Source organism: Canis lupus, chromosome 15 (genome assembly GCF_003254725.2).
Source record: "Canis lupus dingo isolate Sandy chromosome 15, ASM325472v2, whole genome shotgun sequence".
NCBI classification, from domain to species: Eukaryota; Metazoa; Chordata; class Mammalia; order Carnivora; family Canidae; genus Canis; species Canis lupus.
Window position 1 is genome coordinate 17,964,293 of NC_064257.1, and position 17,317 is coordinate 17,981,609.

The 17,317-nt window shown below is 45.9% G+C and overlaps 2 long non-coding RNA genes and 2 other non-coding genes across 4 annotated transcripts; all 4 read right to left on the bottom strand.

The window, feature by feature from the left end:
- Positions 1-529: 529 nt before the first annotated feature.
- LOC125752569 (uncharacterized) lies at positions 530-5,741 on the bottom strand. Its single transcript, XR_007402434.1, has 3 exons — positions 5,660-5,741; positions 5,286-5,441; positions 530-766 (listed from the first exon to the last, which is right to left on the bottom strand). It is a non-coding gene; the product is annotated as an uncharacterized LOC125752569 (long non-coding RNA).
- TRNAL-AAG (transfer RNA leucine (anticodon AAG)) lies at positions 3,607-3,688 on the bottom strand. Its single transcript has one exon. It is a non-coding gene; the product is annotated as a tRNA-Leu (tRNA).
- A 2,824-nt stretch (positions 5,742-8,565) lies between the features above and the next one.
- Positions 8,566-8,647, bottom strand: TRNAL-UAG (transfer RNA leucine (anticodon UAG)). Its single transcript has one exon. It is a non-coding gene; the product is annotated as a tRNA-Leu (tRNA).
- Positions 8,648-10,664: 2,017 nt separating this feature from the next.
- Positions 10,665-15,445, bottom strand: LOC112654402 (uncharacterized). The gene is made up of 2 exons (XR_003132992.3): positions 14,493-15,445; positions 10,665-11,554 (listed from the first exon to the last, which is right to left on the bottom strand). It is a non-coding gene; the product is annotated as an uncharacterized LOC112654402 (long non-coding RNA).
- Between the last annotated feature and the right edge of the window lie 1,872 nt (positions 15,446-17,317).

The window sequence follows — 17,317 nt, forward strand, 5'->3', positions numbered from 1 at the left end:
TATAAAGTGAATGGTGACACAATAATCATAATCATTATCCAAATTCAACAATCTTCAGGGTTTTACTAATTTCTTTATCCCTTTGTTTTCTATTTTATTTTTATTTATTTTATTTTTTATTTAAAAATTTTTTTTTTCTATTTTCTTTTTAAAAGTAGGCTCCATACCAGATGTTGGGCTTGAACCATGATCCTGAGATCAAGAGCAGCATGCTCTACCAACTGAGCCAGACAGGGTCCCTTCTGCTATTGTCTCTTAACTGAAGTATGATAAAGCAAATCCAGATGTTATGTGTCATCACTATTTATATTTCATCATAATTCTCTAATCATATGAACCTTTATTACATAACTACAAACTTATACCTAACAAAATTAACATTCATTTTTGGGTAACATTTAATTCATATTGCATAATGAAATTTCTCTGATTTTCTCAAAATGGCATTTAAACAAGTTTTAATCTAATCAAGAGTGAAACAAACTTTACACGTATATTTTTTTAAAGATTTTATTTATTTATTCATTAGAATACACAGAGAGGAGGAAGAGAGAGAGGCGGAGAGAGAAGCAGGCTCCATGCAGGGAGCCCGACGTGGGACTCAATCTCGGGTCTTCAGGATCACGCCCTGGGCTGAAGGCAGGCGCTGAACCGCTGAGCCACCCAGGCTGACCCTTTACACGTATATTTGATTGCTTTTTCTCCAAGTCTCCTCTGTTTCAGATCAATCTCTCTCTCCATGTCTTTCTCCTCTCTCTTCTCCTTGCTAGTGAGATAAAGGAAATTAATTTAAAGAAATTAAATGACGTGCTTTGGACAATGTTGTATCTTCTTTTTTAGTCTAATGTGTTCTTTTGTTGTAATTTATACTGCTCTTTTATTTCTTGAAAATATAACCTTAACTGTTAATGCTTGATTAAGCTCAGGTTAGAATTTTCACAAAAGTACTTCAGAAACAAGCCTATGTCCTTCATGCGCTGAATGTCACCTCAAGAGCACATAATCTTTCAATTTTGAATGTTGGTGTTAGCGGGTTCACGCATGGAGAGGCTGATCCCTCCATGGTAAATTCCTTCATCAACTTATGGTTCAATGTGAGCATCATCACAGCTACATCATGATTTCCAATGTTATATTTCGTCCATAATTACTGGTTGACTTTCCTCTTCGTAGAACTTTTATTCACCAACTAGGGCTACTTGGTTATCTTAAGCAGATTTTACATACAGTAGGCAGGGATAATGCTTGATTCTTATCCATTAATTGCCAAATTCTTATCCATTAATTGCCAGATTAAATTATTTTCTTCTGAGTTATCCCCACTGGTGATCAATGAGTCGTTTTTTTCTTTCTGTACTTAAGAGATCATTGTATGTTTTTATATTCAATATATTGCAGTAAGATTTCTTTTTGGTCATCAGTTTGTTCCGTCATTGGCCAGTGGAAACTTGATGGCTCCTGAGAACTTCTGATTTGGTCCAGTAGTTTGCTCAAATTCTTGCTTTTTTGCCAGCTCTTTGTGTATGTTTCCTGCCCCAAGTATGAAATCAGCCAGTCTTCTAAGAAGCCCTAGTTCTTCTTAATCAGAATGGTTTTTAGAGACCACACTATTGCAATTATTTCATGGAGCAGCGACACTCTTTTCTCTGTCGACTATAGAAAAGGCATATTTATGTGTCTTCTCAGTGGGGGGTCAGTGCCGCGTACACAGCAGGGTTCTGAGGCCCCACCAGTGAGGCGCCTGCTGTTGATCACATTTTTTGTACCAACTTTTTAGCATGTGAGAGAAATTTAAGCAGCTGGTTTTTTATTTAAAAAACATCAAAGCGTCGGCGGTGGTGGAATTCAGACTCTCAAATCCAAGAGACTGTAGCCCAAACCCTGCGGCGTGGACCTCTCCGCACGTTACTTCACACTTACCCTCTTTGCTTATTTTCACATTTTCTAGTCTAGATGGAGAGTGGTTGAGTTGAGCCTCACCTTTTTTGAGAAAACGGTTCTTGGCACTGTAGAAAGTGAAATCCCTGAAGACCAACCTGCCTCCTAGAGCCAAGCACAATCCCCGGCAAAAAGTAGGCGCCCACTAATTTGTGGAAGACACACATACCTTGATCTACGTCACCCCCTGGGAGCGTTGGAGGGGAGAAAGAGGGGGGAAGAGAAATGTCCCCTTCCACTCACCACCCTGCACCCAAATTTCAGCTCTTTACCCCACTTGTTAGCCTGATGCCAAGAGACCTAGAAAGAGCCGCGTGGAGGCTCCAAGTAGCGTTGAGTCGGGGCGCGCCTTGTGTGTGCCCCGTTGTTGCGGCCAGGACACGTTATTTTTATTTGATGAGGGGATCATAAGGGCTTGTGGAAACGGTAATGTTGTCATGCAGATGCGCCTGAGATCCCCGCAGGGAATTTAATCCCGGGCTCGGCCTCGCCGGTTCCCTGCCCTCCAGATAAGCTGGGGCAGCGCAGGCCCTGAACGCCCTCTTCAGACGGGACTTGTGGTTTTTGTGAAGTGAGAGTGCTTAAGCAGAAGAGGGAGCGCCGTACTCAAAGCCCTAGATCCACAAGTCCGCGGGGAAACGAGATTTCTCTTCATCACTCTTTTAAGGACACGGCACTTCTGCTTCTTGGGACGCCACCTTGAAATGAAGACTCCCCTCGGCCCAAAGGCGCTCTCTCCTTCACAAGGTCTCTGAAGAGACACTCTTAGGACAGGCAGCTCTTCGATGGAACTAGGGTTGCAGTAGACACCAAATTCCACCCACCCGCTCTCCGGAGCCCCCAGACCACACGCACAGGTCCAGAAGTTCTTATAGGTCAGGAGGTGAAAATGTCTAATAGGAGTTCAGATTCAGAACTGACACTTTCTCGGGCTCTTTGAGAGCACCCACGTAGGAGCAGTGAGCTCATGTCCAGATTGGTTGTCAAGGATCCCTGACTGCAGCCTCCAAGAATTGAAACACCGCCCTCCTGCCATAAGTACTGCCTCCTTGCTGACAGTCTCATTCAGGGCCTCTCCTCCCTTCTCCTTCCAGGTACAGAGGACCTGGGAGAAAGGAGAGATGCTGCATCCAGAGCAGAAATGGGGCTTGGGATTGTGGAGGCAGAAAGGGGAGCGGGGCGGCTAGAGCTATGGGGCCAATGGGGGCCGGAGGACCAAGGAGCCCCCTCGAAACTCTAATATTCACTGCAAAGGTACAGACCCAAGAGTCTGAGCCCTGTGCTCTTGCCAAAGGAGTTGTGTCTTGAAGTTCGCTCAGACTGGCTGCAAAGCTTCTGTGCTGTTCCATTTATGGGGGGGGGGGGGGGGGGGAGTAAAACCAAGGAAAAAGCACTTCCTGGCCCTTCCATCAATCCTCCTATCAATCTGCATGTGACAGATTCTTCTGGGAACACACATGCCACTGGCAAGTCTTTAAAATTTGTTTCTCCCTAACCTCCTGGTGAACCGTCTACCGGCCAGAAAACAGGTGCTCCCTGCACTTGAGCGTCTGATCTGAAAGCGTGTACTCCCCCACCCCAGACTCAGTCTAGTGCTGCCCTATCCAAGCACCGGAGTAATTTTCATCATCTTTTGACCTCAGTTTCTGAGCTGGCAAAACTCCCACTTGGCAGCGGTGGGATTCGAACCCACGCCCCCGAAGAGACTGGAGCCTTAATCCAGCGCCTTAGACCGCTCGGCCACGCTACCACATGCCTCGGCTGCTTCTGCTTATTTGCTCTGATGGTGACTTCTTTCCTTCGCGTCCCGGGTCTGCCGCACAGACTCCTGTTCTTAAGTCCTGACCCTAAAAGCAAGTGCAGGAAGCACTCGGAGGACAGCAGGGCCCATGGCCAAAGCAGGTGTTCTCCGTAGGCTCTGAATTGCTCATCTGGCACCCAGGCCCAGGCCTTAAAGGGGAGTGTTTCCCCAAGAGACTGAGGTTCGGAACGGGACTGGGCCTCTGTGAGGGTCGGCTCTGTTTTATCCCTGCTGGCCTTCCCTCGGTCTCACCACACATTGCTTAGGAAGCCACAGGAAGGTTCAAGCCGGCAAAGGCCACGACTCCCCAGGTTGGAGGTACCCTGACGTGTCGGATGGAGCTTGAGGACACCTGCAGGTGCTTGTCCCCTAGGGCAGGCTCTGACCCACTGACCCACCGCCCAAGGACGCCAGGGCACTCTGCAGTCCTTTTGCCAGCCGAGGCAGCGGGCAGCTCGCACGCCTGGCTCTGTGCAGTATTTCTCAAAGGAGGTGAAGCTCTTCTGTGGTTTCCCACCGCACCTGAATCACTGGAGGTGGCTTCCTGGTGCTGTCAGAGGGAGATGGACAGCGCTGGACTTTGGGCGTCTCCCAGGTGGCCCGGACCCCGACCCTGCCTCCCCCCAGCCGGCCCAGGGGACGGGGCCCAGCTCCTGGCGACAGACTCGGCCTGGCCAGCGAACCCCAAGGCCTTCCTCCAGGGCCCACAACACCTGTGCTCCTCGTCTGCAGGAAGACGTGTCAGCTGGAAGTGACAGGAGACCGTCCCGCGGTGCCCACTGGCTCCGGTCCCTGCAGCTGCCTCCCCGGGCAGGTCGCACAACTGCGGGACACTCTGCCCCCGTTTACGAGCCTCCCTCATTTGACAGCGGGCACCGTGTCTCAAGAGGCCCCCTGGTTCGGTCCGAGCTCTGGCTGGCGCATGGCGGGCCACAGAGGAGCCCTTGTTCCCCCAGAGCGGCCAGCGGTGCAAACGGGGCTGCTCTTGAGGTGAGCAGCTTGTCCGCCTGCCCGGGGTGTCTAAGCTCGGGCTTCTGTAGCTCCCCAAGTGCAGCCCGCCTAGAGGAGCAGCGCCGACGCTATTCCCACAGGCTGTTCCAGTCCTTGCGAGGACATCTCACTGTCCTGCGGGTCACATCCAGCCTGTTGTCCCCGGGCCCATGCTTCGAGGCCTCGGTGGCAGTCACCAAGTGCTGCTTGGTGGCCATCAGCAGACCACAACCACCACCCGTGATTGGAAGGGACCAGATCGCAGCGAGGAGCCGCGAACAGGAAGGGCTCTTCCCTCATCCCTGTAGGTTCCTCCGTTTGCCTTTCAGCCTCATGTTTCTCTGCGCCTCAAGGTGAACTAGGGCTCCCTGCTCCCTCCCCGCCTCCCGCACACCTGGGGCGAGCTCGGGATTGACCGTCTTAGTTTTAAGAGCAAATGCATCCCTAAAAGACAGCTGAAAATGGGCTTTCCAGGTCAAGATTGCACGGATCTTAAACGGTTCACTTACTCCCCGGAGGCTATCAATATATTTTAAAGTGTTGGTTTTTCCATGACCTTTTAGGCAGTTTATAGAAGAGCTGGGACAGAGAAGCCTCTCGCAACACCACAGCGCTCTTCCTAAAGCCTCGGCCCGGGAATCGGGAAGGCGGTCCCAGGCAGTCCTGGGGGGAGTCTGCAGCCACTCTCAAAGCCATCTGCACCGGCAATAACCTGCCGGGTTAGGAGAGACTAGAGGTCATAGAGGGTATCGGGAAGGATGAATCCGAGGCGGTGGGGAGGGGGCGAGGAGCGTTGTAGCCGGGCCTTCCGCCCAACTCAGACCCGCAGGTGCACTCTGGAAGATCTATGCGCGTCTGGGGTGGAGGGGTGGCAAAGCCGGGGGCTTCCTCTTCGAGTGTGAGGCCCTGGGGAGGGTGAGTCGCAGTTACCTGAGCCAAGGGGTAAGTATCTGTTCCTTCTTCCTCTTACCAGTTTTGTTGATTGTGGATCAACAAAATGAAGGTCTCTCCTACAAGAACCCAATAAGAAGCTGTAACTCGGGAGTTAGTGCACCAGGCAGGGTCTAAAACGTGAAATCCAGCCCCCCACCCCAGCTGAACAACTTTAGGGAGTTGAATCCACGATATAAAAAATGACAATGTATCTGAATCCAGGGGGATTTATCCCAGAAAAGCAAAGTTGGTTTAATATTCAAAATCAATGTGATTTATTATTTTAAAAGACTAAAAAGAAAAATCATACGATCTTACTGAAAAATGCAAAGCATTTGACAAAGTCCACATTCATTCCTGACACAAACTCTCAGCAACTTAGGAAAAGAAGGAAACTTCCACAGCTTGGTAAAGGGAAGCTACGAAAAACTTCACACTTAATAATACAAGACTGTTTTCCCTGCAAGATTAGGAGCAAACATGAACATCTGCTTTCATCAGTTTTGTTCAACATTGTACTGGGGATTCTTGCCCAGTCAATACATGAAAGGCTATGTAAAACTCCTACAGAATCTACTGAAAGCTATAATAAGTGAATCTAGCAAAGTTGTTGGACACAGATAAATATTAAAATTAATTGCATATATTACCGTTTATACTATATCTACATATGTATAATTGTACCTAGCAACGAACCATCAGAAATTAAAAATTTAAAAAGTAATTCAATTTACAACAGAATCATTAAATATGAAATACTTAGGGAAAAATATGTCCAAGATTTTTTATACACACACAAATGCTGAGATAGATGAAAGAAAACCAGAATATAAGTAAAATCATTTCACATTTGTGAATGAGAAGACTCAATAGTCTTAAGATAAAATTATCCCAAAATTGATTTATAAATTCAATATAATCTTATTCAAAATAACAAGGCTAGGTTTTTATTTCTTTTTTTAAGATGTGTTTTTTATTTTAAAGCTTATTTATTTTTAGTGATCTCTACAGCCAATGTGGGGCTTGAACTCACAATCTCAATGTCAAGAGTCACATGCCTTCCAACGGAGCCAGCCAGGCACCTCTGGCTTTGTTTTGTTTTTAGAAACAGACCAGCTGATTCCAAAATTCACATGAAAATTCAGACATAGCATGCTCAAAACAACTTTTAAAAGAATAATAAAGTTAGAGCAAACTCACTCTGCCTGACATCAAGATGTATAAAAGCTACTATAATCAAGACTGTAGTATCAAAAAAAAGGACTGCAGTATTGGCATTAAATATATAAAAAAACAGACCTATAGAACAGGAATACAGAGATAGAACCACACATATATTACCAATTGATGGTTGACAAAGTTTTAAAGGCAATTGAGTAGAGAAAGGTAGCCGTTTTAAATTTATTTTTATTAAGTTTTTAATTTTAATTCCAGTATAGTTAACATACAGCATTATATTAGTTTCAGGTGTACAATATAGTATTCAACAATTCTATACGTTACTGAGTGCTCATGATAAATGTACTTTAGAAATGTAGTCTTTTCAACAAAAAAAGTCAAAAAATAATTTTGATCCTTACTTCACGCCACATAAAAAAATTAACTCAAAATGGATCACAAACCAAAACTACAAAATATTTAGAATGAAATCTTTGTCACCTTGTATCAGGGAAAGATTTTTTTTTTAAGGTGCAACACCAAAAGCATGATCCATAAAAGAAAAACGTGATTAGTTGTACTTCATCAAAATTTGAAAACTTTGACCTTCAAAAGGCACTGTTGAGGAGACACACCACACAGTGGGACATATTAGTTGTACCCTGAGAACTTAAGGATGATTTTTGCCTCCTAGGGAACATTGAGAATGTCTGGAGATATTTTCAGTTGTCATAACTGGTACAGTATTACTGGTACCCAGTGGGTAAAGGCCAGTGATGCTAAAAACATCCCAAATACGCAGGGCCCTGGACTCCCACGGTTAAGAAGTATCCAGTTCAAAACTGTTGAGGTTGTTGTTGAGGTTGACTAGAGTAAGAAGCCACATTTAGGGCCCAGGCCAGTTAGGGCCCAACACCAGCCACTGACATGAGCCTGTAACTCCTTCCCGAAGCCTTGAGGAGCCCGGGTGCCTGGGTTCATATCTGTATGGAATATGCATAGGGATTTGGTGTCCATGTCTCCCAGTTACGCCCAGCGCACCCTCTGGGAACATTGCCTTAAAGCCAGAAGGCGCGAGCCCTCCTTAGGGAGTTGATCCTGGGATCCTGACCTCCAGCCCATCCAGAGACTCTGGGCGCCCGGTGGGTGGGAGTTGGGTGCTGTCCTTCGCTGGGCAGCCTGCTGCTGGAGGCCCGTCCCTGAGCTGCTGAGCAGCTACCTCCCTCAGTCTCCTGCTGGACACGTCTTGGCCGCCCCGGAGGACGGACTGACGACAGAGGGGGGAGGGTACCCCAAGAGTGCCCAGCCCAGGAGAAAGTGCAGGTACACCGTATGGGCAACCCCCTAGGGGCCGCGAGGCAGAGCCAGGGACTGCAGGGACACCTGGAGCTCAGCGTGCATCTGTCCAAGGTCGGTCCTGTGGCTCTGAGTGGGACCGCCAAGAACCGCGCCCAAGTCTCACTTCGAGGGGCCCCTCCAGGGCCTCACCTTGCCTTTTCCCTCTTCCAGGTCACGTCAAGCGTCCAAGACCCGCTCTTCTCTCCGGATTGCCCCGGGCTGCTCGCCTTCCCTTGGGAGCAGAGCAGGCATGGCGGAGCCGGAGGGAAACTGAGTCACTGGTTCAGAAGGCGCATCCCGTCAGTCTAGACGAGTGTTCGGAAAACTCAGATGCCGGGTTTTGAGATTTGGTCGAGTCCCTCCCTAGAGACGAAGGCTGTGACCACTTAGGATCAGAAGCAAAACCCTGGCAGCGGTGGGATTCGAACCCACGCCCCCGGAGGGACTGGAGCCTAAATCCAGCGCCTTAGACCGCTCGGCCACGCTACCGACGCGGCGTGGGTCCGCCTACACGAGTACATACCCGCCCTCGCCCCGGGGGGTCCCGCCCTGAACCCCTCCCCTCGCCCGCCCGCAGGCCGCAGGCAACAGTCTCGGCAGACCACCCGCTGCGGAGGCGGGGCCCTCAGGATCTGGAGGGACGAGCGCGGGGTCAGGGGTCGCCTCAGTTTCCCCGGGCGCCCAAGACGCGCTTAAAAACGGTTTACTGCGCGGAGGCAGGGGCCGCTTCGGACCCGGATGGCGCGGGGTGAAGAAGTCGTGGGGTCTTCAGCAAGCCTGGGACGGAGCCCACCCCCCGGCCCCCCTACCCCCCGCCCGCGCGGAGCCCCCTCCGCCCCCTCCCCCTCCCCCCGGAGCTCCAGCCCCGCCCCCTCCCCCTCTCCCGGAGTCCGCCCCTCCCCCCTCCCCCGGAGCTCCAGCCCCCCGCCCCCCTACCCCTACCCCCCAGCTCCAGCCCCCCCCACCCGCCCGCGCCGAGCCCCCTCTGCCTCCTCCCCCTCCCCCTCCCCGGAGTCCGCCCCCCTCCCCCTCCCGCGGAGCTCCAGCCCCCGCTCTCCTCCCCGGGAGTCCGCTCCTCCCCCGGAGCTCCAGCCCCGCCCCCCCCCGCCCCCGCCCCCGGAGTCCGCCCCTCCCCCTTCCCCCTCCCCCGGAGCTCCAGCCCCCCCTCCCCCGCCCGCGCCGTGCCCCTCTTGAGAGCCGCGCCCAGGGAAGCGGTGTGCTCAGCGTGGTAGCCGCGGGAATAGATGGGAAACCTTAATAATAAGTGAGGGAGCAAAGCCTGCCAAAATAGCGAAGCCTGATGTTAAGGACCTTCACCCCATACTGGAGAATGTAGTGGCCACTTTACTCCCCTTGGGACGCCCATAGCACTTCAACCTAAGGATGCCCACCTCTGGGGACCCTGGAAGTCTCAAATGAGCCACACAGAATGGATTCCGCTGGTGCTGTCTTCCGAGGTCTCTGGCCGTGTTTATCCGTCCTGCCAGACACGACAGAATGACCGGCAAAAATGCAGGAGAAACCAGGAGGTATGCCTGCCGCCTTGCCCTCTCCTGGATCATTCGGAAAGCTCTGTATGTGCCCCAAATAATCACCCGAGGCCCCCCAGGAACCTCGCTGCTAAGGATCTTTCCCATCTGTTCGGAGACTCGAAGCCTGGGAAGCCTGAGGTCCCAGAATAATGCACCTGCAAGATACCAGCCCAAGAATAGGGCATCCCATCCACCACTGTGTGGCTTCTTTCTTGTTCGACTTTCAAAAGTAGAATATTTTGTCTCCCAATTCAAAGACTTAACATAAATCTCTGTACGACTATGGGGGTAGAGATCGTGCAAGTGTGCTCAGTATTCAGGGAAAACAACCAACTTATAAATACGGTTTATATTTACTATCTATTTCACTTGATTTTCTAAGTCCAAGTGTTTTGTGTTTTTTGTTGTTGTTGTTGTTCTTTTTTTTTTTTTTTTTATCATGACTGCTGTATGGGCTTAGACACAGTGGAGACCACACCCTTGGCAGTAGTGTGCGGTACCTGTACTCTCCTTTGATCCTTCGTAAGAGACCCAAGGATGTCTACCAGGATGTACATCCTACTGTCCCCCACTCTGTCAACTGATCTACCCAAAGACGCACAGTAAAATTTATGCAAAATTTCTTTAGGAATCTATTCACTTACCTCACAACCAGGTATTGGTTACTTACTATGTTGATTAAATCTTTTATGTCCTTACTTATTTTTTTGTCTACTTGTTGAACACTACTGAGAGAAGATTGTTAAAATATCCAATGATGATTGTGGAAAAAAAAGAAAAAAGAAATATCCAATGAAAAAATGATGGTGTATTTTTCTATTTCTTCTCTTAGTTCTGCCAACTTTTGCCTCTTATGTATCTCTTCTTACAATACTTCTTCTATTTTGGTTTTTTTTTTATCTTCTAAAACATATCTTTTTATCCTTACATCTTATAACAAGCTGTGTTATTAGATACATAGAAGTTCAGGAATATTGTGGGATTTTTAAAAAATATCTTATTTATTTATTCATGAAAGACACAGAGAAGCAGAGACACAGGTGGAGGGAGAAGCAGGTTCCCTGCGGGGAGCCTGATGTGGGACTGGATCCCGGGTCTCCAGGATCGAACCTGAGCTGAAGGTAGACACTCAACCCCTGAGCCACCCAGGTGCCTCTATTGTGGGGGTTTTCAAGTAAAATTATTTGTTAGGGCAGTTTCAGGTTCATAGCAAAATTGAGTAGAAGGTACAAAGAGTTCCCGTATACCTCCTGCCCCTACACATGCACAGCTTCCTCCTCTATTAACATCCCACACCAGTATTTGTTATGAACCAACACTGACACATCATTCTCACCCCTAATTATGGTTTACATTAGGGACTCTTGTGGTTTCATGTGAATTTTAGGATTGTTTCTATCTGTGTAAAGAATGACATTGGGATTTTGATAGGGATTGCCTTGAGTCCGTAGATCACCTTGGGTAGTTTGGATATTTTAACAATTTGAATTCTTCTGATCCATGGACATCGAATGTCTATTTATCTGTGTCTTATTTAGTTTCCTTCATTAGTATAAGTCTTTCACTTCTTTATTTAGGTGTGTGCATATATAACATCTATAAATAACAATTTCCTGTAACTTGAAGAGTTGGTTCTCTTTTATCACAAAGAATACTTCTGTTTCCTCTTTCCTCGTGGCAGCACATCAAGTATTCGAGCATGGTGATGATGCCCCTCAAGTTTTCTCTTTTGCGTATCTAAGATCTTCAGTTTCATTAAACCCTCTCCCTCTAAGGAGCTAGCCAGCCCACGGGCCCATGGGTCTTCTGCATTCCTGGTGGTTCACCTCGGCATATGCCTGAGAGCAGAGCTTACAAAATGATCCTGATAGAAAAAAAAGGTGGACAGCCGTGAGCTGTGTAAGCAGGAAGAAATCAAAGTCAAGAGGACAATAGTGGAAGGTCTGAACAGAGGTAGCAGGAGACCAAAGTGATCTTTAGGTGACATTTAATGGGGCTATGGAAAGCAAAATAATTTAGCAATAATTCCTGGGCACTAGGCCCATGTTTGTAGGGTAGGGCTTGACTTTTCAATTCTTAAAAGATTTCCTTTAGGACACAAGCAGTCACCTTTCGCAGAAAGTCGGCTGAAACCCTTCCCCAGCCTGGTGATGGACCCAGTGGCTCAAGGATAAGCTATGCCATAAACACTGCTGTCCTCTTCTTCTGGCCGAGCTAAGGATATATGCCCCGTTTCCTTACTTTGTGTCTAGGATACTGCAAGGTTTGAATCTCCTAATAGATGGGACAGAGCAGTACTACAAAGATGTGGGATCCAAAATGGGGGTTGGGGAGCACTAATGAAATGCAGAAATGAGGTTTTCGGGAGTCACTATTGCTTTTAGTAAGTGTCACAAGGTTGGATCTTAAGGAGTTGAATCCTGGCCCTCTGGTTGCCCAAAGTGAGAATCATATGTGATGTGAATCATATCATGAGCCAAAGGCCTGATCCGATGGCTTAGCGGTTTAGCGCCGCCTTCAGCCCAGGGCCTGATCCTGGAGACCCGGAATCCAGTCCCATGTGGGGCTCCCTGCATGGAGCCTGCTTCTCCCTCTGCCTGGGTCTCTGCCTCTCTCTCTCTCTAGCTGTGTCTCTATGAATAAATACATAAAATCTTAAAAAACAAAAACAAAAACAAAAAAAACCCAACCAAACAAACAAAAAAAAACCAAAGGCCTGACCGGGCACATCCTTTAAAGGACATGCTTGCCACCCATCCCGGGCTGTTTCTGGGAAGTCTTGTGATGTTCTTTGCTACACTTTTATTACTCGGATCCTTTTATTACCCAGTTTTGGTTTCCTTGCCCTCTGTTGAAAACATGAAATCTCTTGCTCAAATCCCCCAATTAAGCTCAACCGGTTTGGGACTGAAGGTCATTCTGCCCAGGCCTTACAAAATCAGACTCTGTAGAAGCTGAATCCAAGAAATCTCCCCTTAGCATCCCCTTAGTCTACTACTTGCCAAGACCTGAAAGCACCCAGAGGCAGCTCCAGTCACATCCAGTGCTGCTCAGGTCTGCAAAAAAGCCCAAAGGTGGGCGGCACTGGCCACCCTTAGCAAGACTGAATGAGGCTTCTCTCAGCGGAAAGTCTGTTTCCTTGGGCATCTGAAACCCTGCACTGGCTCAAGAAAGGAGGTCTGACATTTTCCGGAAACCTGCCCCAGCAGGGCTGAATGCACGTGCCATGTCAAACTGATTCTCCCTGGGGTTTGGTGGAGAACATTGCCTTAGAGAGTCTCATGCTCAATAGGTAACCATATGTTTACGTTCCAGTAACTTCTTTCCTTTTCTGTAAGGATACTCTGTGGGCTGGTATCTGGTATACCATTTAGTGACCATATACCTATGAGAATTGGCACCAGTTGAATTCAGACTGGTTTCCTGGAATTTACACCTAAACTGGATGAGAGCTGGAGAGCTGTTGGAGATGTTTAGTGCTTCTTTTACCAAGAATTCCAGGAAGAGAAAATTAAAAGGTTCCATGGCATTCCAGACTTCTGTGGATTGTAATCTCCCTTTTCCCCCCTCTACACATACGTCTGTATTTGTTTGCTCTCCGTCTTGAGTACTTATTAATATCCTGATATGTCCTGATCACTTTGTTATATATTTGGAGACTCAGAAGTATGAATCATATAACCTTCCCCTCCGGGAGCTAAGAAATAAGCTGAGGACACTACACTAATGCATAGGATTTTTGAAACAAAATAAACTAGGTAGTCTATAGCTAAGTGCACTAGAATTTCCTTCCTTTTTTTCTTTGCCTTCTCATTTGTTCTTTGTGCCTTTTGTAGCATTTTAAAAAAGATGGATATAGATAGGGTACTAGGTTGGTGGGACATGTGACTCTTGATCTCAAGGCTGCAAGTTCAAGCCCCATATTTTTTTTTTAAAAGGTGGGCAAAATAAATAAATAAATAAAAATTAAAAAGGTAGGCATTTGAATAGATAGAAAACCACAATTCAGAAGAAATTCTAGAAGTTTAAAAAATAAAATTAAAATGTGCATTATCTTTTCACAATCTTTCATGTAAAATGGAGGGATATGGAAAGGAGAACAGAACAGTTTGACGTTTTCATAGACAATTGAATATATATTGAAGGGGTAGCGTCAGTTTGGATGCTTACTTCTTCTTTTTTTTTTTTAAGATTTATTTATTTATGATAGAGAGAGAGAGAGAGAGAGGCAGAGACACAGGAGGAGGGAGAAGCAGGCTCCATGCCGGGAGCCCGATGTGGGGCTCGATCCCGGGACTCGATCCCGGGACTCGATCCCGGGACTCCAGGATCTCACCCTGGGCCAAAGGCAGGTGCCAAACCGCTGAGCCACCCAGGGATCCCCCTGGATACTTACTTCTAGGTGCCACAGGTCACCTCCATTATATCTGTTCTGTTCGGTACCTTGAGAGTGGAAGTCAAGAGGAAGGATGGCAATGATAGAAATAAGTATCATGAATTTTGGAGGAGAGTAGCGGTGAAATCTACTTGGTAAGCAGCAAAGGCATTGTGAATGAGAAGAACATTGTGATGGTCTTTCCACGATAGATAGTGTTTGACAGGTATGGTGAAAAGGGAGATCATCCTAGGTGAAGAAATAATAAGCAAACGATCACAACTGGAAAAGGTGTGAGTTCTCTTTGGGGGGTTAAAAGTGGATCAAGTTGACTGGAAAAAGATCTGTTGGCAATATACAGCTGTCATTTGATAAATGTTAATCTAAATACTAGAAGATAAAAGCTGTAAGGTAGAGCGGCACATACCGAGAGTACTTCAGCATAGTTGAGAGTCTTTCCGTTGAAAACAATTGTTGCTAAAATAAAACAAGAGGATTTCTGTGGTAATCCAAGAAAACGTCATAGGTTCCAAGAGTAAAACACACTGAGGCCTCTGGAGTGAGCCGTAGCTAGGGACTTAGGTGTTCAGACTCCCTTTCTCGCTGTCACCTCTCCTTGTGTGTTGGCATGCTCTTTCTAGGGCAATGCTTTCTCCACTTTCGTGCAATGGAACATGATTGACGTTACAGCTCCTACAACTCCAACTTTCTTTCTAGTAATTGTGGGCTAATTGATTTGGACCAAACTCCTTGAAGAAAAATGATAAAAATGTTGGATAAGATCCTACCAAATCTCCTTAAAAGCATCAAAGTACTACAATGGCAGTAAGCCACTACTAGGCCAGAATCCAAGCAAAAGATGGAATCTGATAGAATCTGGTAAGGGAAGCACTGACCTTTGTAGCTCTGAAGACACTTGCTAATTACTTCAAAATTGGGCTATAGTTTTGGCAGCCTTTTCTGATGGGCGACATAAGAGAAAGATGTCAAGACCCAGCACCTACCCAAAATGTTAAATCTAGTAGGACAGTCTCCCAAAATATTAAGTCTAATATTAATTTGGTATTAATATTAAAGAGCCATTCCCATAGATAAAGATGATGAGGAAATAAATCTACCTCTATCCTCCCACTTCCAATAGTTGTTCTGGAGCTCAGCAGAAATCAGCTGAGCTTAGCAAGGAAAACTAGAAAGAATGAGCTTTCAACTTTTCCTGAGAGGCTGTAACCACAAGTTTCCATTCTCCCTGATTTGTAGCTTGGGTTTAACATCATCTTGAAGGCTCAGGAAATGTCTGGCCATTAAGTTTGTTAAGGATCCTTTTGGGTTGATAGTGCTCCAGATGCCTGAGAGAAACTAAAGCTATATATATATATATATATATATATATATATATATATATATATTTTTTTTTTTTAGGAAGTCACCTTCATCTTGGCCTCAAAAATTCACTGCATATAATTTTGCCAGGATATTGAGCAGTGCACATTCAAAGACGATCAATCACACAAGGAAACAAAGTGACATGAGTAAGAAGAATCAGCTAGAAGAGTAGACAGAATAATTTTGGGATTATCAGTTATACCTATTCAAATGAATATAATTACTGTATTTAAAGATATGGAAGACAAGCTGGTAAACATCTGCAAGGAATAGGAAATTCAAAAATTTGACTTAACTCTTAGTATTATAAACTAGTACAGCCACTATAGCACACAGAGTGGAGGATCCTCAAAAAGTTAAAAAAACAGAACTACCATATGATCCAGCAATTCCACTTCTGGGAATATATCAAAGGAAACAAAAACACTAACTTAAAAAGATACCTACACCCACATATCCATGGCCTCATTATTTACAATAGCCAAGATATGAAAACAACCTAAGTGTCCACTCATGAGTGGATCCAGAAGTTGTGGTGTGTGTGTGTGTGTGTGTATGTAACAGAATATTATTTAGCCACAAAAATAAGGAAATCTTGCCATGTGGGACAACATGGATGGAACCTGAGGGCATTATGCTACGTGAAACAAGTCAGACAGAGAAGGACAAACACTGTATGATCTCACTTATATGTGGAATCTAAAAACCAAAACCAAAAAGAAAAAAACGCCCAAATCATAGAAAAACAGATCAGATTTGCAGGTACCAGAGGCAGGGGTTGGGGAAAGGTACAAACTACTAATTACAAGATAAATAAGAACTTAAGAACATGTCATGGACAGCATGATGATGACGGTTAACACTGCTGTATAATATACATGAAAATTGTTCGAAGGCTAAATCCTAAGAGTTCTCATCACAAGGAAAAATGTTTTTCTTTTTTTCCTTTCTCTTTTTATTACATGTGACAGTGGATGCTTTAGTTAGCTATGACAGTGGTCATTTCACAATACACGGAAGTCAAACCATTATGCTATAGACCTTAAACTTATATAGTGATGTATGTCAGTTATATCTCAATAAAACTGAAAAAATGTTGGCTTCATGTTTTTGAAAAAGAATCAGATAGAACTTCTGGAACTGAAAATTACAGTTTACTCAAAATTACATTGACTCTGGGTGGATTTAACAGCTGATTAAACAGCGGTGGAGAGCACTAGTGGATTAAGAATATGTTATTCAGAACGCAGCATGGAGAGACAAAAAGAAAATATGGAAGGGAAGGTAAAATAAATGAAGGACAAGGTGTGAAAGTTTAACTCCAGTTTCATAAATGGAGAAAGAAAAACAGAGCAAAACAACATACGAAAAGCTGACCGGGAATTTTCCGGACCTGAAGAAAGATAACAATCTACAGACAAGAAATCCCATATCTTGCCATTGGAAAAACATGGGATTTCTACATGTATCCTTGACTCCTGTTTTGTACAGCTAAATTGAAATCTTCCCTGGATGAATCTGATTGCCGGAACCTAGGTCACATGTCCGCTGCCAGCTGCCAGCTGCGAAGCAAATTTTCTGGGACAGACTTACTTGTTATATGTGAAATTGCCAAATGTAAGGATAAAAAAAAAAAAAAAACCCAAACAAACCCTGGACATCCACTCTATAGGACCAATGCCTCCATCAGAGCTATTCAGCGCATGTTCAGGCCTCAGTTTCCCTCTTGTATTCCTTTATGAGCCTGTAACTCTTGGAGGCTCTAACTCAACGGATAATTCATGTAATTTGATCTAAGCGTGACCTACCAAGGTACAGACTTCCAGACCACGACCGTTCTGCTACTGAACAATTCTCACAAACAGCCCC